We start from the raw sequence: 24,155 nt of genomic DNA, 5'->3' as shown, positions 1-24,155 counted from the left end.
ATCGGCCGCAAGCAGCCGAGGGCCATAGGAGGATGGCCGCCAGGCGATGATTAGTGGGTATTAAATTGTTTACAACGCGATACCATAGCGCTGAAACTTCTGTGGGAAGGGCTAGGTGGTTGATATTAGCCCAAGCGTGGTGCCAGATGACCGACGGTCGTCTGTCCTCCAATTTGTGTGGTGTGAGCTGGCCTCGAAGCGCCTAGTAAAGGCGCTTCGATGTGCGTGCCTTGTCGGTGGCCACTGCTAGGATGTAACTTTGATTGAGGTGATAGTCCTTGACTGTCGTCATCCGGAATGGAATATGTGTCAAGCATACTGGTGCACGCGCCGATTGTAGGCGATAACGGTCGAAAAGCACCGCTGTTGTCCCACCTGGGTCAATCTCACGCAAAGTGGCGATACGGTGAATCAGGATTGCCGCACATTTGTGGGGAAAGTCAATGAGTCCAAGGCGACTATCGACTTTTGGCAGTGTACAAGTCTGTGCATCAACTTTGAATAGTGCACGCCGCCACAATAGGCAATATACTGTTTGTGAGATGGCTCTGCTGGTTTGTTTCGGTAGCGTAAGGAGTTGTGCTACATACCATGCCCGTGATAGGATGTAAGTATTAATCAGTTGGATTCGTTGATGGAGGTCGAGTCGTTGATCAGTGTGACTCACGCAAAGTCCTCTGATGCGCGTGAGAATCCGCCTGCACGTGAGTGTTAACATGCGCTGTGGACAGGCAGTCACCTCAAGACCCAAGATACGTTGTTCCCCTACAATCCGGTAGCATGGGCGTTCGATGGTCAATGATCGTGGTCCTAGTGGGATTAGCACCATTTTGTTGGATTTTAACATGGCACCGGATGCTCGTTCATAAACGTGGAGGACTCGGCGAACCGAATCGATGTCCCTGGCGTTTGCTACAAACACACCTACACCATCCGCCTACGCCACACTGCGGAAGGTGACGCCTGGGAAAGGAACACCATCGACCATCCGTCCGATGTCACGCAGCATGGGGTACAGCGCCAAAGCGATAAAATACACTGACAAGGGACACCCTTGTCGAACTGATCGTCTGATGGGAATTGGTCGTGATCTGCAACCGTTCACAATGATTGTGGAATTTGCTCCATCCAAGAAGTGCCGGATGACTCTTATGAAGTGCTCCCCGAAACCCATCCGCTACATAACGGCCAGCAGGTAGGATGGGAGACCCTATCGGAGGCACCGGCGAAATCTAGGGATCAATTGCAGCCGGGGTTCGAGCGTCGGCGGTGGGTGAGTAAGACAGCATCACGGTATATAGAAGCAGCGGTGAAGGTGGTTCGATTCGAAACGCCACATGATTGAGTGGGACAAAGTACCTTATTCATTCCCTGTTTAAGACGTGAAGCCACACTTCGTGCCACCAACTTATAATCAGTGTTAAGAACGGTGATGGGACGTACGTCTTTAGCCCATCAGTGACCTGTGACCTTTGGATTAAAGCCAATACGTACAGCTAGAAAATCGGCGGGTAGCTCGCAACCAGCAAAAATCTCCTCGCACATTTTGCAGAAGCGGTCTCCTAACAGGCCGGAAAACCTAGCACTTCGATTAGTGCTGGAATGGCACAATCGAAGGGCGGTATCCTTGCGGAGTACCGCCAGAGATGAAAAACCGCAGTGTCAGGGCCTAAATGCTTGCAGCGTGTGCGTTCCACATGAGGGAGTGACATACGGTGGTGCGGGCTGATATGGCAACAGGCGACCGTCGAAAACATCGCAAAAGCAAGTGCCGGAAGGAACGACAATATACGAGAGCACTCGTCAACAGCCCAGTACTACCCTCCATGTCGAGGAGTAAACTGCGACTCCTATTTGAACGCCGCTAGCTGCCAGGGCAGTGGAGAAGCCGTGAGGCCGCCCCACAGCAGCGTCAGGCCGGTGCGAGCTATACTGGCGCGAGCTACACCTAGCCGAGTGCTTACGTCGTCCACCACCTACTGCATATGTGTGTGTGCGTGTGTACACACGTATTCTGCGTGCGTGCGGCGGCGACGACGACGACGACGACGTTCGCGAGGAGCTAAGGTTATAACTCCAAACAATTTAATTAAAATTATCTGTGACCAGACCATAAGAGACGCTAACGAGGCATCCGAAGGCACTGTCCTGTGCCCCCATAAATTACCAGCCTAGCGTAATGCGGCTGCAAGTGCGGTCCGGCTAACCGCAAAAAAAAAAAAAAAAATTACTTAAGATAATCTTAAATTAATTAAAAGAAATCGTGGTGTGTAAGCAACTAACTACTGGGCACATCAACAACTACGACAAGTTTTGCTACCAGCGGAATATCTGATCACTGCAGAATGTTAACCCATTTCAGGCTGTGTTTTAATTAATTTTAGGTGGGCCGATCCCGGCGGTACTGCAATGCCGGGCCAACCCGCTACAGAGGTGGAGCAAGCCCCTAGCACTCCGTCAGAAGCCAAAAATGAGTTTAATATTCTGGTCGTGTGATGCAGGACGTATCAGATATTAAGCTGATAAGAACAGATACTACACTTTTTTTCCCTCCTACCTCCCCTATAGCCCTACCTTTTCCTCTCCAAAAATGCCGCCATCCTCTAGTGTCGACGCAGCACGTAAAGCAGGGTGTTGTTAGTAGCAAGACTTATTGCCATAAACCGAAAATAAAAGCGGAGGCATACTCTGCTATGCCTCAGGGGGCGACGACACACTACTCAGAAACACACCTCCCTCTGCAGGTGTGAGGCAAGTGATGATTTTAAAAACTAAATAGAAAGAAATAAATAAAGACAGAAATGAAGGCAAAATAAAAAAAAAACAGCGACGCAGCACACTCAAACGAACTGGCGAGATAATCCCATCGCCCATAGAATTAACAAAGTAATAATCCTCTAAGATAGATTATGCGTTTTCCAATTTTCCAATAATTTTTCATACAAGGTTCACACAATTCGCATGTTACCAATTTCCATATTATCAGTATCACAGAACAGTCTACTCTAGTGATGCCCAGAAGGCCAATATCAAATCTGGGGTATGGGTAAGTCAAGGGTAGTTTGAAAGTCCGAGTGACAAAGATCCAGGGGTACACTCAGGCAATTCTTATATGAGGTGCCTTAGTTAGCCCGGAACACCTTTTGATAACCATGAACCATTGCAACTTTAAGAAATCTTGCAAAAGTAATGGTATATTTCCGGTCAGATTCCGCCAGGCGATGCTGGCTCCAAAGGTAGTCCATGAAAGAGACAGCATCTGCGAGGCAAAGGTCATAGATCGTGAAAATGGTTTGGCCCAAGAGACACACCATTGCGTTACGTCGTGTTCGGGGGTTGGTCTGAATACCAGGGTTAAGGAACCAGTCGACTGACACATAGTCCAGTGTAGTCCCACCGATCAGCGTTAATAGCACACGTGCAAGGTCCCACACTTCTGTGACGTGAGGGCATAGGAGACGATGCTCTCTGGTGTCTACGTCACCACATCGGCCGCAAGCAGCCGAGGGCCATAGGAGGATGGCCGCCAGGCGATGATTAGTGGGTATTAAATTGTTTACAACGCGATACCATAGCGCTGAAACTTCTGTGGGAAGGGCTAGGTGGTTGATATTAGCCCAAGCGTGGTGCCAGATGACCGACGGTCGTCTGTCCTCCAATTTGTGTGGTGTGAGCTGGCCTCGAAGCGCCTAGTAAAGGCGCTTCGATGTGCGTGCCTTGTCGGTGGCCACTGCTAGGATGTAACTTTGATTGAGGTGATAGTCCTTGACTGTCGTCATCCGGAATGGAATATGTGTCAAGCATACTGGTGCACGCGCCGATTGTAGGCGATAACGGTCGAAAAGCACCGCTGTTGTCCCACCTGGGTCAATCTCACGCAAAGTGGCGATACGGTGAATCAGGATTGCCGCACATTTGTGGGGAAAGTCAATGAGTCCAAGGCGACTATCGACTTTTGGCAGTGTACAAGTCTGTGCATCAACTTTGAATAGTGCACGCCGCCACAATAGGCAATATACTGTTTGTGAGATGGCTCTGCTGGTTTGTTTCGGTAGCGTAAGGAGTTGTGCTACATACCATGCCCGTGATAGGATGTAAGTATTAATCAGTTGGATTCGTTGATGGAGGTCGAGTCGTTGATCAGTGTGACTCACGCAAAGTCCTCTGATGCGCGTGAGAATCCGCCTGCACGTGAGTGTTAACATGCGCTGTGGACAGGCAGTCACCTCAAGACCCAAGATACGTTGTTCCCCTACAATCCGGTAGCATGGGCGTTCGATGGTCAATGATCGTGGTCCTAGTGGGATTAGCACCATTTTGTTGGATTTTAACATGGCACCGGATGCTCGTTCATAAACGTGGAGGACTCGGCGAACCGAATCGATGTCCCTGGCGTTTGCTACAAACACACCTACACCATCCGCCTACGCCACACTGCGGAAGGTGACGCCTGGGAAAGGAACACCATCGACCATCCGTCCGATGTCACGCAGCATGGGGTACAGCGCCAAAGCGATAAAATACACTGACAAGGGACACCCTTGTCGAACTGATCGTCTGATGGGAATTGGTCGTGATCTGCAACCGTTCACAATGATTGTGGAATTTGCTCCATCCAAGAAGTGCCGGATGACTCTTATGAAGTGCTCCCCGAAACCCATCCGCTACATAACGGCCAGCAGGTAGGATGGGAGACCCTATCGGAGGCACCGGCGAAATCTAGGGATCAATTGCAGCCGGGGTTCGAGCGTCGGCGGTGGGTGAGTAAGACAGCATCACGGTATATAGAAGCAGCGGTGAAGGTGGTTCGATTCGAAACGCCACATGATTGAGTGGGACAAAGTACCTTATTCATTCCCTGTTTAAGACGTGAAGCCACACTTCGTGCCACCAACTTATAATCAGTGTTAAGAACGGTGATGGGACGTACGTCTTTAGCCCATCAGTGACCTGTGACCTTTGGATTAAAGCCAATACGTACAGCTAGAAAATCGGCGGGTAGCTCGCAACCAGCAAAAATCTCCTCGCACATTTTGCAGAAGCGGTCTCCTAACAGGCCGGAAAACCTAGCACTTCGATTAGTGCTGGAATGGCACAATCGAAGGGCGGTATCCTTGCGGAGTACCGCCAGAGATGAAAAACCGCAGTGTCAGGGCCTAAATGCTTGCAGCGTGTGCGTTCCACATGAGGGAGTGACATACGGTGGTGCGGGCTGATATGGCAACAGGCGACCGTCGAAAACATCGCAAAAGCAAGTGCCGGAAGGAACGACAATATACGAGAGCACTCGTCAACAGCCCAGTACTACCCTCCATGTCGAGGAGTAAACTGCGACTCCTATTTGAACGCCGCTAGCTGCCAGGGCAGTGGAGAAGCCGTGAGGCCGCCCCACAGCAGCGTCAGGCCGGTGCGAGCTATACTGGCGCGAGCTACACCTAGCCGAGTGCTTACGTCGTCCACCACCTACTGCATATGTGTGTGTGCGTGTGTACACACGTATTCTGCGTGCGTGCGGCGGCGACGACGACGACGACGACGTTCGCGAGGAGCTAAGGTTATAACTCCAAACAATTTAATTAAAATTATCTGTGACCAGACCATAAGAGACGCTAACGAGGCATCCGAAGGCACTGTCCTGTGCCCCCATAAATTACCAGCCTAGCGTAATGCGGCTGCAAGTGCGGTCCGGCTAACCGCAAAAAAAAAAAAAAAAATTACTTAAGATAATCTTAAATTAATTAAAAGAAATCGTGGTGTGTAAGCAACTAACTACTGGGCACATCAACAACTACGACAAGTTTTGCTACCAGCGGAATATCTGATCACTGCAGAATGTTAACCCATTTCAGGCTGTGTTTTAATTAATTTTAGGTGGGCCGATCCCGGCGGTACTGCAATGCCGGGCCAACCCGCTACAGAGGTGGAGCAAGCCCCTAGCACTCCGTCAGAAGCCAAAAATGAGTTTAATATTCTGGTCGTGTGATGCAGGACGTATCAGATATTAAGCTGATAAGAACAGATACTACACTTTTTTTCCCTCCTACCTCCCCTATAGCCCTACCTTTTCCTCTCCAAAAATGCCGCCATCCTCTAGTGTCGACGCAGCACGTAAAGCAGGGTGTTGTTAGTAGCAAGACTTATTGCCATAAACCGAAAATAAAAGCGGAGGCATACTCTGCTATGCCTCAGGGGGCGACGACACACTACTCAGAAACACACCTCCCTCTGCAGGTGTGAGGCAAGTGATGATTTTAAAAACTAAATAGAAAGAAATAAATAAAGACAGAAATGAAGGCAAAATAAAAAAAAAACAGCGACGCAGCACACTCAAACGAACTGGCGAGATAATCCCATCGCCCATAGAATTAACAAAGTAATAATCCTCTAAGATAGATTATGCGTTTTCCAATTTTCCAATAATTTTTCATACAAGGTTCACACAATTCGCATGTTACCAATTTCCATATTATCAGTATCACAGAACAGTCTACTCTAGTGATGCCCAGAAGGCCAATATCAAATCTGGGGTATGGGTAAGTCAAGGGTAGTTTGAAAGTCCGAGTGACAAAGATCCAGGGGTACACTCAGGCAATTCTTATATGAGGTGCCTTAGTTAGCCCGGAACACCTTTTGATAACCATGAACCATTGCAACTTTAAGAAATCTTGCAAAAGTAATGGTATATTTCCGGTCAGATTCCGCCAGGCGATGCTGGCTCCAAAGGTAGTCCATGAAAGAGACAGCATCTGCGAGGCAAAGGTCATAGATCGTGAAAATGGTTTGGCCCAAGAGACACACCATTGCGTTACGTCGTGTTCGGGGGTTGGTCTGAATACCAGGGTTAAGGAACCAGTCGACTGACACATAGTCCAGTGTAGTCCCACCGATCAGCGTTAATAGCACACGTGCAAGGTCCCACACTTCTGTGACGTGAGGGCATAGGAGACGATGCTCTCTGGTGTCTACGTCACCACATCGGCCGCAAGCAGCCGAGGGCCATAGGAGGATGGCCGCCAGGCGATGATTAGTGGGTATTAAATTGTTTACAACGCGATACCATAGCGCTGAAACTTCTGTGGGAAGGGCTAGGTGGTTGATATTAGCCCAAGCGTGGTGCCAGATGACCGACGGTCGTCTGTCCTCCAATTTGTGTGGTGTGAGCTGGCCTCGAAGCGCCTAGTAAAGGCGCTTCGATGTGCGTGCCTTGTCGGTGGCCACTGCTAGGATGTAACTTTGATTGAGGTGATAGTCCTTGACTGTCGTCATCCGGAATGGAATATGTGTCAAGCATACTGGTGCACGCGCCGATTGTAGGCGATAACGGTCGAAAAGCACCGCTGTTGTCCCACCTGGGTCAATCTCACGCAAAGTGGCGATACGGTGAATCAGGATTGCCGCACATTTGTGGGGAAAGTCAATGAGTCCAAGGCGACTATCGACTTTTGGCAGTGTACAAGTCTGTGCATCAACTTTGAATAGTGCACGCCGCCACAATAGGCAATATACTGTTTGTGAGATGGCTCTGCTGGTTTGTTTCGGTAGCGTAAGGAGTTGTGCTACATACCATGCCCGTGATAGGATGTAAGTATTAATCAGTTGGATTCGTTGATGGAGGTCGAGTCGTTGATCAGTGTGACTCACGCAAAGTCCTCTGATGCGCGTGAGAATCCGCCTGCACGTGAGTGTTAACATGCGCTGTGGACAGGCAGTCACCTCAAGACCCAAGATACGTTGTTCCCCTACAATCCGGTAGCATGGGCGTTCGATGGTCAATGATCGTGGTCCTAGTGGGATTAGCACCATTTTGTTGGATTTTAACATGGCACCGGATGCTCGTTCATAAACGTGGAGGACTCGGCGAACCGAATCGATGTCCCTGGCGTTTGCTACAAACACACCTACACCATCCGCCTACGCCACACTGCGGAAGGTGACGCCTGGGAAAGGAACACCATCGACCATCCGTCCGATGTCACGCAGCATGGGGTACAGCGCCAAAGCGATAAAATACACTGACAAGGGACACCCTTGTCGAACTGATCGTCTGATGGGAATTGGTCGTGATCTGCAATCGTTCACAATGATTGTGGAATTTGCTCCATCCAAGAAGTGCCGGATGACTCTTATGAAGTGCTCCCCGAAACCCATCCGCTACATAACGGCCAGCAGGTAGGATGGGAGACCCTATCGGAGGCACCGGCGAAATCTAGGGATCAATTGCAGCCGGGGTTCGAGCGTCGGCGGTGAGTGAGTAACACAGCATCACGGTATATAGAAGCAGCGGTGAAGGTGGTTCGATTCGAAACGCCACATGATTGAGTGGGACAAAGTACCTTATTCATTCCCTGTTTAAGACGTGAAGCCACACTTCGTGCCACCAACTTATAATCAGTGTTAAGAACGGTGATGGGACGTACGTCTTTAGCCCATCAGTGACCTGTGACCTTTGGATTAAAGCCAATACGTACAGCTAGAAAATCGGCGGGTAGCTCGCAACCAGCAAAAATCTCCTCGCACATTTTGCAGAAGCGGTCTCCTAACAGGCCGGAAAACCTAGCACTTCGATTAGTGCTGGAATGGCACAATCGAAGGGCGGTATCCTTGCGGAGTACCGCCAGAGATGAAAAACCGCAGTGTCAGGGCCTAAATGCTTGCAGCGTGTGCGTTCCACATGAGGGAGTGACATACGGTGGTGCGGGCTGATATGGCAACAGGCGACCGTCGAAAACATCGCAAAAGCAAGTGCCGGAAGGAACGACAATATACGAGAGCACTCGTCAACAGCCCAGTACTACCCTCCATGTCGAGGAGTAAACTGCGACTCCTATTTGAACGCCGCTAGCTGCCAGGGCAGTGGAGAAGCCGTGAGGCCGCCCCACAGCAGCGTCAGGCCGGTGCGAGCTATACTGGCGCGAGCTACACCTAGCCGAGTGCTTACGTCGTCCACCACCTACTGCATATGTGTGTGTGCGTGTGTACACACGTATTCTGCGTGCGTGCGGCGGCGACGACGACGACGTTCGCGAGGAGCTAAGGTTATAACTCCAAACAATTTAATTAAAATTATCTGTGACCAGACCATAAGAGACGCTAACGAGGCATCCGAAGGCACTGTCCTGTGCCCCCATAAATTACCAGCCTAGCGTAATGCGGCTGCAAGTGCGGTCCGGCTAACCGCAAAAAAAAAAAAAAAATTACTTAAGATAATCTTAAATTAATTAAAAGAAATCGTGGTGTGTAAGCAACTAACTACTGGGCACATCAACAACTACGACAAGTTTTGCTACCAGCGGAATATCTGATCACTGCAGAATGTTAACCCATTTCAGGCTGTGTTTTAATTAATTTTAGGTGGGCCGATCCCGGCGGTACTGCAATGCCGGGCCAACCCGCTACAGAGGTGGAGCAAGCCCCTAGCACTCCGTCAGAAGCCAAAAATGAGTTTAATATTCTGGTCGTGTGATGCAGGACGTATCAGATATTAAGCTGATAAGAACAGATACTACACTTTTTTTCCCTCCTACCTCCCCTATAGCCCTACCTTTTCCTCTCCAAAAATGCCGCCATCCTCTAGTGTCGACGCAGCACGTAAAGCAGGGTGTTGTTAGTAGCAAGACTTATTGCCATAAACCGAAAATAAAAGCGGAGGCATACTCTGCTATGCCTCAGGGGGCGACGACACACTACTCAGAAACACACCTCCCTCTGCTGGTGTGAGGCAAGTGATGATTTTAAAAACTAAATAGAAAGAAATAAATAAAGACAGAAATGAAGGCAAAATAAAAAAAAAAACAGCGACGCAGCACACTCAAACGAACTGGCGAGATAATCCCATCGCCCATAGAATTAACAAAGTAATAATCCTCTAAGATAGATTATGCGTTTTCCAATTTTCCAATAATTTTTCATACAAGGTTCACACAATTCGCATGTTACCAATTTCCATATTATCAGTATCACAGAACAGTCTACTCTAGTGATGCCCAGAAGGCCAATATCAAATCTGGGGTATGGGTAAGTCAAGGGTAGTTTGAAAGTCCGAGTGACAAAGATCCAGGGGTACACTCAGGCAATTCTTATATGAGGTGCCTTAGTTAGCCCGGAACACCTTTTGATAACCATGAACCATTGCAACTTTAAGAAATCTTGCAAAAGTAATGGTATATTTCCGGTCAGATTCCGCCAGGCGATGCTGGCTCCAAAGGTAGTCCATGAAAGAGACAGCATCTGCGAGGCAAAGGTCATAGATCGTGAAAATGGTTTGGCCCAAGAGACACACCATTGCGTTACGTCGTGTTCGGGGGTTGGTCTGAATACCAGGGTTAAGGAACCAGTCGACTGACACATAGTCCAGTGTAGTCCCACCGATCAGCGTTAATAGCACACGTGCAAGGTCCCACACTTCTGTGACGTGAGGGCATAGGAGACGATGCTCTCTGGTGTCTACGTCACCACATCGGCCGCAAGCAGCCGAGGGCCATAGGAGGATGGCCGCCAGGCGATGATTAGTGGGTATTAAATTGTTTACAACGCGATACCATAGCGCTGAAACTTCTGTGGGAAGGGCTAGGTGGTTGATATTAGCCCAAGCGTGGTGCCAGATGACCGACGGTCGTCTGTCCTCCAATTTGTGTGGTGTGAGCTGGCCTCGAAGCGCCTAGTAAAGGCGCTTCGATGTGCGTGCCTTGTCGGTGGCCACTGCTAGGATGTAACTTTGATTGAGGTGATAGTCCTTGACTGTCGTCATCCGGAATGGAATATGTGTCAAGCATACTGGTGCACGCGCCGATTGTAGGCGATAACGGTCGAAAAGCACCGCTGTTGTCCCACCTGGGTCAATCTCACGCAAAGTGGCGATACGGTGAATCAGGATTGCCGCACATTTGTGGGGAAAGTCAATGAGTCCAAGGCGACTATCGACTTTTGGCAGTGTACAAGTCTGTGCATCAACTTTGAATAGTGCACGCCGCCACAATAGGCAATATACTGTTTGTGAGATGGTTCTGCTGGTTTGTTTCGGTAGCGTAAGGAGTTGTGCTACATACCATGCCCGTGATAGGATGTAAGTATTAATCAGTTGGATTCGTTGATGGAGGTCGAGTCGTTGATCAGTGTGACTCACGCAAAGTCCTCTGATGCGCGTGAGAATCCGCCTGCACGTGAGTGTTAACATGCGCTGTGGACAGGCAGTCACCTCAAGACCCAAGATACGTTGTTCCCCTACAATCCGGTAGCATGGGCGTTCGATGGTCAATGATCGTGGTCCTAGTGGGATTAGCACCATTTTGTTGGATTTTAACATGGCACCGGATGCTCGTTCATAAACGTGGAGGACTCGGCGAACCGAATCGATGTCCCTGGCGTTTGCTACAAACACACCTACACCATCCGCCTACGCCACACTGCGGAAGGTGACGCCTGGGAAAGGAACACCATCGACCATCCGTCCGATGTCACGCAGCATGGGGTACAGCGCCAAAGCGATAAAATACACTGACAAGGGACACCCTTGTCGAACTGATCGTCTGATGGGAATTGGTCGTGATCTGCAACCGTTCACAATGATTGTGGAATTTGCTCCATCCAAGAAGTGCCGGATGACTCTTATGAAGTGCTCCCCGAAACCCATCCGCTACATAACGGCCAGCAGGTAGGATGGGAGACCCTATCGGAGGCACCGGCGAAATCTAGGGATCAATTGCAGCCGGGGTTCGAGCGTCGGCGGTGGGTGAGTAAGACAGCATCACGGTATATAGAAGCAGCGGTGAAGGTGGTTCGATTCGAAACGCCACATGATTGAGTGGGACAAAGTACCTTATTCATTCCCTGTTTAAGACGTGAAGCCACACTTCGTGCCACCAACTTATAATCAGTGTTAAGAACGGTGATGGGACGTACGTCTTTAGCCCATCAGTGACCTGTGACCTTTGGATTAAAGCCAATACGTACAGCTAGAAAATCGGCGGGTAGCTCGCAACCAGCAAAAATCTCCTCGCACATTTTGCAGAAGCGGTCTCCTAACAGGCCGGAAAACCTAGCACTTCGATTAGTGCTGGAATGGCACAATCGAAGGGCGGTATCCTTGTGGAGTACCGCCAGAGATGAAAAACCGCAGTGTCAGGGCCTAAATGCTTGCAGCGTGTGCGTTCCACATGAGGGAGTGACATACGGTGGTGCGGGCTGATATGGCAACAGGCGACCGTCGAAAACATCGCAAAAGCAAGTGCCGGAAGGAACGACAATATACGAGAGCACTCGTCAACAGCCCAGTACTACCCTCCATGTCGAGGAGTAAACTGCGACTCCTATTTGAACGCCGCTAGCTGCCAGGGCAGTGGAGAAGCCGTGAGGCCGCCCCACAGCAGCGTCAGGCCGGTGCGAGCTATACTGGCGCGAGCTACACCTAGCCGAGTGCTTACGTCGTCCACCACCTACTGCATATGTGTGTGTGCGTGTGTACACACGTATTCTGCGTGCGTGCGGCGGCGACGACGACGACGTTCGCGAGGAGCTAAGGTTATAACTCCAAACAATTTAATTAAAATTATCTGTGACCAGACCATAAGAGACGCTAACGAGGCATCCGAAGGCACTGTCCTGTGCCCCCATAAATTACCAGCCTAGCGTAATGCGGCTGCAAGTGCGGTCCGGCTAACCGCAAAAAAAAAAAAAAAATTACTTAAGATAATCTTAAATTAATTAAAAGAAATCGTGGTGTGTAAGCAACTAACTACTGGGCACATCAACAACTACAAGTTTTGCTACCAGCGGAATATCTGATCACTGCAGAATGTTAACCCATTTCAGGCTGTGTTTTAATTAATTTTAGGTGGGCCGATCCCGGCGGTACTGCAATGCCGGGCCAACCCGCTACAGAGGTGGAGCAAGCCCCTAGCACTCCGTCAGAAGCCAAAAATGAGTTTAATATTCTGGTCGTGTGATGCAGGACGTATCAGATATTAAGCTGATAAGAACAGATACTACACTTTTTTTCCCTCCTACCTCCCCTATAGCCCTACCTTTTCCTCTCCAAAAATGCCGCCATCCTCTAGTGTCGACGCAGCACGTAAAGCAGGGTGTTGTTAGTAGCAAGACTTATTGCCATAAACCGAAAATAAAAGCGGAGGCATACTCTGCTATGCCTCAGGGGGCGACGACACACTACTCAGAAACACACCTCCCTCTGCTGGTGTGAGGCAAGTGATGATTTTAAAAACTAAATAGAAAGAAATAAATAAAGACAGAAATGAAGGCAAAATAAAAAAAAAAAACAGCGACGCAGCACACTCAAACGAACTGGCGAGATAATCCCATCGCCCATAGAATTAACAAAGTAATAATCCTCTAAGATAGATTATGCGTTTTCCAATTTTCCAATAATTTTTCATACAAGGTTCACACAATTCGCATGTTACCAATTTCCATATTATCAGTATCACAGAACAGTCTACTCTAGTGATGCCCAGAAGGCCAATATCAAATCTGGGGTATGGGTAAGTCAAGGGTAGTTTGAAAGTCCGAGTGACAAAGATCCAGGGGTACACTCAGGCAATTCTTATATGAGGTGCCTTAGTTAGCCCGGAACACCTTTTGATAACCATGAACCATTGCAACTTTAAGAAATCTTGCAAAAGTAATGGTATATTTCCGGTCAGATTCCGCCAGGCGATGCTGGCTCCAAAGGTAGTCCATGAAAGAGACAGCATCTGCGAGGCAAAGGTCATAGATCGTGAAAATGGTTTGGCCCAAGAGACACACCATTGCGTTACGTCGTGTTCGGGGGTTGGTCTGAATACCAGGGTTAAGGAACCAGTCGACTGACACATAGTCCAGTGTAGTCCCACCGATCAGCGTTAATAGCACACGTGCAAGGTCCCACACTTCTGTGACGTGAGGGCATAGGAGACGATGCTCTCTGGTGTCTACGTCACCACATCGGCCGCAAGCAGCCGAGGGCCATAGGAGGATGGCCGCCAGGCGATGATTAGTGGGTATTAAATTGTTTACAACGCGATACCATAGCGCTGAAACTTCTGTGGGAAGGGCTAGGTGGTTGATATTAGCCCAAGCGTGGTGCCAGATGACCGACGGTCGTCTGTCCTCCAATTTGTGTGGTGTGAGCTGGCCTCGAAGCGCCTAGTAAAGGCGCTTCGATGTGCGTGCCTTGTCGGTGGCCACTGCTAGGATGTAACTTTGATTGAGGTGATAGTCCTTGACTGTCGTCATCCGGAATGGAATATGTGTCAAGCATACTGGTGCACGCGCCGATTGTAGGCGATAACGGTCGAAAAGCACCGCTGTTGTCCCACCTGGGTCAATCTCACGCAAAGTGGCGATACGGTGAATCAGGATTGCCGCACATTTGTGGGGAAAGTCAATGAGTCCAAGGCGACTATCGACTTTTGGCAGTGTACAAGTCTGTGCATCAACTTTGAATAGTGCACGCCGCCACAATAGGCAATATACTGTTTGTGAGATGGCTCTGCTGGTTTGTTTCGGTAGCGTAAGGAGTTGTGCTACATACCATGCCCGTGATAGGATGTAAGTATTAATCAGTTGGATTCGTTGATGGAGGTCGAGTCGTTGATCAGTGTGACTCACGCAAAGTCCTCTGATGCGCGTGAGAATCCGCCTGCACGTGAGTGTTAACATGCGCTGTGGACAGGCAGTCACCTCAAGACCCAAGATACGTTGTTCCCCTACAATCCGGTAGCATGGGCGTTCGATGGTCAATGATCGTGGTCCTAGTGGGATTAGCACCATTTTGTTGGATTTTAACATGGCACCGGATGCTCGTTCATAAACGTGGAGGACTCGGCGAACCGAATCGATGTCCCTGGCGTTTGCTACAAACACACCTACACCATCCGCCTACGCCACACTGCGGAAGGTGACGCCTGGGAAAGGAACACCATCGACCATCCGTCCGATGTCACGCAGCATGGGGTACAGCGCCAAAGCGATAAAATACACTGACAAGGGACACCCTTGTCGAACTGATCGTCTGATGGGAATTGGTCGTGATCTGCAACCGTTCACAATGATTGTGGAATTTGCTCCATCCAAGAAGTGCCGGATGACTCTTATGAAGTGCTCCCCGAAACCCATCCGCTACATAACGGCAAACAGGTAGGATGGGAGACCCTATCGGAGGCACCGGCGAAATCTAGGGATCAATTGCAGCCGGGGTTCGAGCGTCGGCGGTGGGTGAGTAAGACAGCATCACGGTATATAGAAGCAGCGGTGAAGGTGGTTCGATTCGAAACGCCACATGATTGAGTGGGACAAAGTACCTTATTCATTCCCTGTTTAAGACGTGAAGCCACACTTCGTGCCACCAACTTATAATCAGTGTTAAGAACGGTGATGGGACGTACGTCTTTAGCCCATCAGTGACCTGTGACCTTTGGATTAAAGCCAATACGTACAGCTAGAAAATCGGCGGGTAGCTCGCAACCAGCAAAAATCTCCTCGCACATTTTGCAGAAGCGGTCTCCTAACAGGCCGGAAAACCTAGCACTTCGATTAGTGCTGGAATGGCACAATCGAAGGGCGGTATCCTTGCGGAGTACCGCCAGAGATGAAAAACCGCAGTGTCAGGGCCTAAATGCTTGCAGCGTGTGCGTTCCACATGAGGGAGTGACATACGGTGGTGCGGGCTGATATGGCAACAGGCGACCGTCGAAAACATCGCAAAAGCAAGTGCCGGAAGGAACGACAATATACGAGAGCACTCGTCAACAGCCCAGTACTACCCTCCATGTCGAGGAGTAAACTGCGACTCCTATTTGAACGCCGCTAGCTGCCAGGGCAGTGGAGAAGCCGTGAGGCCGCCCCACAGCAGCGTCAGGCCGGTGCGAGCTATACTGGCGCGAGCTACACCTAGCCGAGTGCTTACGTCGTCCACCACCTACTGCATATGTGTGTGTGCGTGTGTACACACGTATTCTGCGTGCGTGCGGCGGCGACGACGACGACGACGACGACGTTCGCGAGGAGCTAAGGTTATAACTCCAAACAATTTAATTAAAATTATCTGTGACCAGACCATAAGAGACGCTAACGAGGCATCCGAAGGCACTGTCCTGTGCCCCCATAAATTACCAGCCTAGCGTAATGCGGCTGCAAGTGCGGTCCGGCTAACCGCAAAAAAAAAAAAAAAAAAAAAATTACTTAAGATAATCTTAAATTAATTAAAAGAAATCGTGGTGTGTAAGCAACTAACTACTGGGCACATCAACAACTACGACAAGTTTTGCTACCAGCGGAATATCTGATCACTGCAGAATGTTAACCCATTTCAGGCTGTGTTTTAATTAATTTTAGGTGGGCCGATCCCGGCGGTACTGCAATGCCGGGCCAACCCGCTACAGAGGTGGAGCAAGCCCCTAGCACTCCGTCAGAAGCCAAAAATGAGTTTAATATTCTGGTCGTGTGATGCAGGACGTATCAGATATTAAGCTGATAAGAACAGATACTACACTTTTTTTCCCTCCTACCTCCCCTATAGCCCTACCTTTTCCTCTCCAAAAATGCCGCCATCCTCTAGTGTCGACGCAGCACGTAAAGCAGGGTGTTGTTAGTAGCAAGACTTATTGCCATAAACCGAAAATAAAAGCGGAGGCATACTCTGCTATGCCTCAGGGGGCGACGACACACTACTCAGAAACACACCTCCCTCTGCAGGTGTGAGGCAAGTGATGATTTTAAAAACTAAATAGAAAGAAATAAATAAAGACAGAAATGAAGGCAAAATAAAAAAAAAACAGCGACGCAGCACACTCAAACGAACTGGCGAGATAATCCCATCGCCCATAGAATTAACAAAGTAATAATCCTCTAAGATAGATTATGCGTTTTCCAATTTTCCAATAATTTTTCATACAAGGTTCACACAATTCGCATGTTACCAATTTCCATATTATCAGTATCACAGAACAGTCTACTCTAGTGATGCCCAGAAGGCCAATATCAAATCTGGGGTATGGGTAAGTCAAGGGTAGTTTGAAAGTCCGAGTGACAAAGATCCAGGGGTACACTCAGGCAATTCTTATATGAGGTGCCTTAGTTAGCCCGGAACACCTTTTGATAACCATGAACCATTGCAACTTTAAGAAATCTTGCAAAAGTAATGGTATATTTCCGGTCAGATTCCGCCAGGCGATGCTGGCTCCAAAGGTAGTCCATGAAAGAGACAGCATCTGCGAGGCAAAGGTCATAGATCGTGAAAATGGTTTGGCCCAAGAGACACACCATTGCGTTACGTCGTGTTCGGGGGTTGGTCTGAATACCAGGGTTAAGGAACCAGTCGACTGACACATAGTCCAGTGTAGTCCCACCGATCAGCGTTAATAGCACACGTGCAAGGTCCCACACTTCTGTGACGTGAGGGCATAGGAGACGATGCTCTCTGGTGTCTACGTCACCACATCGGCCGCAAGCAGCCGAGGGCCATAGGAGGATGGCCGCCAGGCGATGATTAGTGGGTATTAAATTGTTTACAACGCGATACCATAGCGCTGAAACTTCTGTGGGAAGGGCTAGGTGGTTGATATTAGCCCAAGCGTGGTGCCAGATGACCGACGGTCGTCTGTCCTCCAATTTGTGTGGTGTGAGCTGGCCTCGAAGCGCCTAGTAAAGGCGCTTCGATGTGCGTGCCTTGTCGGTGGCCACTGCTAGGATGTAACTTTGATTGAGGTGATAGTCCTTGACTGTCGTCATCCGGAATGGAATATGTGTCAAGCATACTGGTGCACGCGCCGATTGTAGGCGATAACGGTCGAAAAGCACCGCTGTTGTCCCACCTGGGTCAATCTCACGCAAAGTGGCGATACGGTGAATCAGGATTGCCGCACATTTGTGGGGAAAGTCAATGAGTCCAAGGCGACTATCGACTTTTGGCAGTGTACAAGTCTGTGCATCAACTTTGAATAGTGCACGCCGCCACAATAGGCAATATACTGTTTGTGAGATGGCTCTGCTGGTTTGTTTCGGTAGCGTAAGGAGTTGTGCTACATACCATGCCCGTGATAGGATGTAAGTATTAATCAGTTGGATTCGTTGATGGAGGTCGAGTCGTTGATCAGTGTGACTCACGCAAAGTCCTCTGATGCGCGTGAGAATCCGCCTGCACGTGAGTGTTAACATGCGCTGTGGACAGGCAGTCACCTCAAGACCCAAGATACGTTGTTCCCCTACAATCCGGTAGCATGGGCGTTCGATGGTCAATGATCGTGGTCCTAGTGGGATTAGCACCATTTTGTTGGATTTTAACATGGCACCGGATGCTCGTTCATAAACGTGGAGGACTCGGCGAACCGAATCGATGTCCCTGGCGTTTGCTACAAACACACCTACACCATCCGCCTACGCCACACTGCGGAAGGTGACGCCTGGGAAAGGAACACCATCGACCATCCGTCCGATGTCACGCAGCATGGGGTACAGCGCCAAAGCGATAAAATACACTGACAAGGGACACCCTTGTCGAACTGATCGTCTGATGGGAATTGGTCGTGATCTGCAATCGTTCACAATGATTGTGGAATTTGCTCCATCCAAGAAGTGCCGGATGACTCTTATGAAGTGCTCCCCGAAACCCATCCGCTACATAACGGCCAGCAGGTAGGATGGGAGACCCTATCGGAGGCACCGGCGAAATCTAGGGATCAATTGCAGCCGGGGTTCGAGCGTCGGCGGTGAGTGAGTAACACAGCATCACGGTATATAGAAGCAGCGGTGAAGGTGGTTCGATTCGAAACGCCACATGATTGAGTGGGACAAAGTACCTTATTCATTCCCTGTTTAAGACGTGAAGCCACACTTCGTGCCACCAACTTATAATCAGTGTTAAGAACGGTGATGGGACGTACGTCTTTAGCCCATCAGTGACCTGTGACCTTTGGATTAAAGCCAATACGTACAGCTAGAAAATCGGCGGGTAGCTCGCAACCAGCAAAAATCTCCTCGCACATTTTGCAGAAGCGGTCTCCTAACAGGCCGGAAAACCTAGCACTTCGATTAGTGCTGGAATGGCACAATCGAAGGGCGGTATCCTTGCGGAGTACCGCCAGAGATGAAAAACCGCAGTGTCAGGGCCTAAATGCTTGCAGCGTGTGCGTTCCACATGAGGGAGTGACATACGGTGGTGCGGGCTGATATGGCAACAGGCGACCGTCGAAAACATCGCAAAAGCAAGTGCCGGAAGGAACGACAATATACGAGAGCACTCGTCAACAGCCCAGTACTACCCTCCATGTCGAGGAGTAAACTGCGACTCCTATTTGAACGCCGCTAGCTGCCAGGGCAGTGGAGAAGCCGTGAGGCCGCCCCACAGCAGCGTCAGGCCGGTGCGAGCTATACTGGCGCGAGCTACACCTAGCCGAGTGCTTACGTCGTCCACCACCTACTGCATATGTGTGTGTGCGTGTGTACACACGTTGGTTGTTGGTTGTTGTGATGTTTAAGGGGGACTAAACAGCGAAGGTCATCAGTCCCCCATTCCAAAATCAGGCGAGCCCAAAATCGACGGAGCAGGTAAAAGCCAAAGGGGGAGGAGACGTCCCCCCAGGCGCTAAAAGAACACAAATGCAGCAACAAACACTACAAACAAGAACAGGACAGAGGCACACCAGACAGAAAGAAACAGAAGAAAGGAAGATGGCCGGAGACTGGTTGACTGACCACGACAACAAAAATGGGAAAGAGTCAACCATCTCACGGCACACCAGAACAGCAACAGACACAAGGACAAAAGACACAGAAAGGGAAAGGTGCAGGACCTCCCTAAATCGAACCATAAAACGGACTACCACGGATAAAATTTAAAACGTCATCAGCCCTGGAGGCATCGTCAGATAAAACCAAAGCCAAAGTGCCCGGGAGATTAAAAGATTGCCGGAGTGTGCGCAGTCGAAGACACTCCAGCAAAATGTGGCCGACCGTCAGCCGGGACCCACACTGACACAGGGGGGGATCCTCCTGACGCAAGAGATGGCCGTGCGTCAGGTACGTATGGCCGATGCGCAGCCGACACAGGACTACCGAGTCCCTGCGAGAAGCCCGCAGGGAGGAACGCCACACGGCGGTCGTCTCCTTGACAGCCCGCAGTTTATTCGGGGCTGTCATGCCACCCCACTCAGCAGCCCACATCCCAATCAGCTTACGGCGCAACACCATCTGCTGGTCGCGAGCCGTAAGGCCGATCTCCAAAGCCAGGGCGTCGATCGCCCCTTTGGCCAGCCTGTCTACACGTTCGTTCCCTGGGATGCCAACATGACCGGGCGTCCAAACCAGGACCACCGAACGACCAGAACGGGCAATGGCGGAAACAGTCTCCTGAATGGAGGACACCAGAGGAGAGGAGGGATAGCAGCGGTCGATGGCCTGGAGGCTGCTCAGGGAGTCACTGCAGAGGACGACGGACGCATCTGAGCAGGAACGCATATGCTCAAGAGCTCGCAAGATGGCCACCAGCTCTGCAGTAAAAATACTGCTGCCAGCCGGCAAGGAGCGTTGCTCAACATGGGCAGCGTGAGCAAAAGCGTAGGCAGTGCGACCATCAACCAGGGAACCATCAGTGTAGACAGGCTCACAGCCCGGAAATGAGTCGAGGAGCGCAAGAAAACGGCGACGGAGGGCCACAGGCGGAACCGAGTCCTTAGGTCCCTGTGCCAAATCCAGATGGACGGACGGCCGGGACAAACACCAGGGAGGCATAGGTGTACGGACCCGGAAGGGAGGCAGAAGAGGGAATGACCCCAGTTCTGACAGCAGGGACTGGACACGGACAGCTACGGAAAGCCCAGACCGAGGTCGCCGGTCGGGCAGGTGGTGGACCAAGGCAGGGAAAAGCAGGCGACGATTGGGATGGCCTGGCGAGCAATGTACGTGGACAGCATAGTCGGCGAGCAGACGATGGCGGCGAATCCGCAGCGGGGGAACCCCGGCCTCCACCAGTAGACTATCCACGGGACTAGTGCGAAAAGCGCCAGTTGCAAGCCGAACCCCACAGTGGTGTATGGGGTCTAACAACTGCAACACTGAGGGTGACGCAGACCCATAGGCCAGGCACCCATAATCAAGCCGAGACTGCACAAGGGCTCTGTACAAGCGCAGCAGCATGCAGCGATCCGCACCCCAAGATGTGTGGCTAAGGCAGCGGAGGGCGTTGAGGTGCCGCCAGCAGTTTTGCTTCAGCTGAGTAATATGAGGACCCCATGTGAGCCGGGCATCAAACACGATTCCCAAGAAGCGGCAAGTGTCCACCACTTCAAGCAGGTGGCCATCGAGGTAAAGTTCAGGATGAGGGTGGACTGTCCGACGCCTGCAGAAGTGCATAACCCGAGTCTTGGCAGCAGAGAACTGAAAACCATGAGTCAGAGCCCATGATGCTGCCTTGCGAATGGCGACTTGCAGCCTGCGTTTTAAATTTTATCCGTGGTAGTCCGTTTTATGGTTCGATTTAGGGAGGTCCTGCACCTTTCCCTTTCTGTGTCTTTTGTCCTTGTGTCTGTTGCTGTTCTGGTGTGCCGTGAGATGGTTGACTCTTTCCCATTTTTGTTGTCGTGGTCAGTCAACCAGTCTCCGGCCATCTTCCTTTCTTCTGTTTCTTTCTGTCTGGTGTGCCTCTGTCCTGTTCTTGTTTGTAGTGTTTGTTGCTGCATTTGTGTTCTTTTAGCGCCTGGGGGGACGTCTCCTCCCCCTTTGGCTTTTACCTGCTCCGTCGATTTTGGGCTCCCGTAGTCGTGGAGCTAAAGGAGATGCAGAAGTCGTCGGCATACAACGAAGGAGACACCGACGACCCCACTGCTGCAGCCAGACCATTAATGGCCACTAGAAATAACGAGACGCTCAACACCGAGCCCTGCGGGACCCCATTTTCCTGTATATAAGAGGAACTAGAGGTGGCACCGACTTGCACCCGGAAAGAGCGGCGCAATAAAAAGCTTTGAAGAAAAGTCGGGAGCCGACCACGAAGACCCCACCCATGCAGCGTGGCGAGGATGTGATGCCTCCATGTGGTGTCATACGCCTTCCGCAGATCGAAAAATACAGCAACAAGATGCTGACGTCGGGCAAAAGCCGTACGGACAGCAGATTCCAGCCGCACCAAATTGTCCACTGCAGACCGGCCCCGACGGAAGCCACCCTGGGATGGAGCGAGGAGACCGCGCGACTCAAGGACCCAACACAAACGCCGCCCCACCATACGTTCGAGCAATTTGCACAAAACGTTGGTGAGGGTAATGGGACGATAGCTGTCCACCGCCAGTGGGTCCGCACCGGGTTTCAAGATGGGGACAATAACGCCCTCCCGCCATTGCGACGGGAACACGCCTTCGCTCCAAATACGATTAAATATCGCGAGAATGTGTCTCTGGCAGTCCCTGGAGAGATGCTTCAGCATCTGCGCGTGGATGCTGTCTGGGCCTGGTGCTGTATCAGGGCAATCGGCGAGGGCGGCGAGGAATTCCCTCTCGCTGAAAGGAGCATTGTATGTTTCAGAACGACGCGTGTGGAATGAGAACGGCGGCCGCTCGGCTCGCTCCTTTAGAGAGCGAAAGGCGGGGGGATAGGAGGCAGTCGCAGAGCTCTGAGCAAAGTGCGCGGCTAGCCGTTCAGCAATGGCGGCAGCGTCCGTGCAGACAGCGCCGTCCAAGGAGAGCCCAGGGACACCCATAGGGGTCTGGGAGCCATAAATCCGCCGGATCCGGGACCACACGTGCGAGGACGAGACACGGGAGCCCAGGGAGGAGACGTACCTCTCCCAGCACTCCTGCTTACGCCGTGCAATAAGACGACGGGCGAAGGCACGGAGCCTCTTAAAGGCGATGAGGGTCTCCAGAGACGGGTGCCGCCTATGACGCTGGAGAGCCCGCCTACGGTCGCGAATAGCCTCAGCAATCTCTGGCGACCACCAGGGGACAGCCTTCCGCCGAGGGAGGCCAGAGGAACGGGGGATTGCAGCCTCGGCCGCCGAAATGATGGACGTGGTGAAAACACGGACCACCTCGTCAATGTCACCCTGTGGGGGAGACGCAATGGTTACAGCGGAAGTAAAAGCCGGCCAGTCAGCCCTGTGGAGAGCCCAGCGGGGCAAGCGCCCAGAAGAATGACACTGTGGCAGTGACAAATAGATGGGAAAATGGTCACTGCCACACAGGTCAGGATGCACCCTCCAGTGGAGGGATGGGACAAGTCCAGGGCTGCAAATAGAGAGATCGATGGCCGAGAACGAGCCATGGGCCACACTGAAATGTGTGGGAGCACCGGTGTTCAAGAGGCTAAGGTCGAGCTGAGCCAACACATGCTCCACGGCCCGACCGCGATCATCGGAGACAGTCCCACCCCATAGAGGATTGTGGGCATTGAAATCGCCCAGAAGCAGCAATGGTGGCGGGAGTTGAGCCAGCAGCGCAGCCAAGACATGGCGGGGGAGCTCCCCATCCGGAGGAATGTAAACAGAGCATACAGTAATAGCCGGCGAGAGCTCAACCCTGGCAGCAACTGCCTCTAAAGGCGTCTGAAGGTGTACTGGCGAGCTACAGACAGAGTGGTGAACAAAGAGGCAAACCCCACCTGACGCTCGTTGACAGGCAGCACGGTTCTTATAGTATCCCCGATAACCGCGAAGGGCGGGGGTCCGCAGTGCAGGAAACCAAGTTTCCTGCAGAGCAATGCAGAGAACAGGGGAATCACTCAGAAGCATCCGGAGCTCTGGCAGGTGGCGGAAATAACCGCCGCAGTTCCATTGGAGAATGGAAGCAGGAAGGGACTGGGACGGCGTGAATGCGACTAAGAGGCAGACAGCGCTTCAGAGCCAACCGCCGCCACTGGGGGAGAGTCAGCTGAGTCCATAGGAGAGGCCCCCAAGGGTTCCGTGAGGGCGAGATCCGCGGCAGAGGCGAGGATCTCCACCTCATCCCCGGAGCCAGGACTATGTACAGCAGGCGGTGCTGAAACCGCCGGAACGTCCTTCTTCTTGGACACATTCCGTTCCTTCTTCTCGCGTCTGCCCTTAGGGTGAGAGGGCTGGGAGAGCTTCTCTGAAGGAGCGTCGGAGGCTGACGACGACGCAGAAGCCCTACGACCAGCAGGTGGCGGAACCTTCAGCCACTGGCTGACATCTGGCTGGGAAGGAGAAGAAACGGAGG

At 51.1% G+C, this 24,155-nt stretch overlaps 5 pseudogenes; all 5 read right to left on the bottom strand.

The window, feature by feature from the left end:
- Positions 1-2,379: 2,379 nt before the first annotated feature.
- LOC124720529 lies at positions 2,380-2,592 on the bottom strand (annotated as a pseudogene).
- Positions 2,593-5,866: 3,274 nt separating this feature from the next.
- On the bottom strand, positions 5,867-6,079 carry LOC124720523 (annotated as a pseudogene).
- A 3,267-nt stretch (positions 6,080-9,346) lies between these two features.
- On the bottom strand, positions 9,347-9,559 carry LOC124720517 (annotated as a pseudogene).
- A 3,265-nt stretch (positions 9,560-12,824) lies between these two features.
- Positions 12,825-13,037, bottom strand: LOC124720511 (annotated as a pseudogene).
- Positions 13,038-16,321: 3,284 nt separating this feature from the next.
- Positions 16,322-16,534, bottom strand: LOC124720506 (annotated as a pseudogene).
- Between the last annotated feature and the right edge of the window lie 7,621 nt (positions 16,535-24,155).

The sequence above is a fragment of the Schistocerca piceifrons genome, chromosome 1 (genome assembly GCF_021461385.2).
Source record: "Schistocerca piceifrons isolate TAMUIC-IGC-003096 chromosome 1, iqSchPice1.1, whole genome shotgun sequence".
NCBI lineage: Eukaryota > Metazoa > Arthropoda > Insecta > Orthoptera > Acrididae > Schistocerca > Schistocerca piceifrons.
This window is presented reverse-complemented; position numbering and strand designations above follow the sequence as displayed.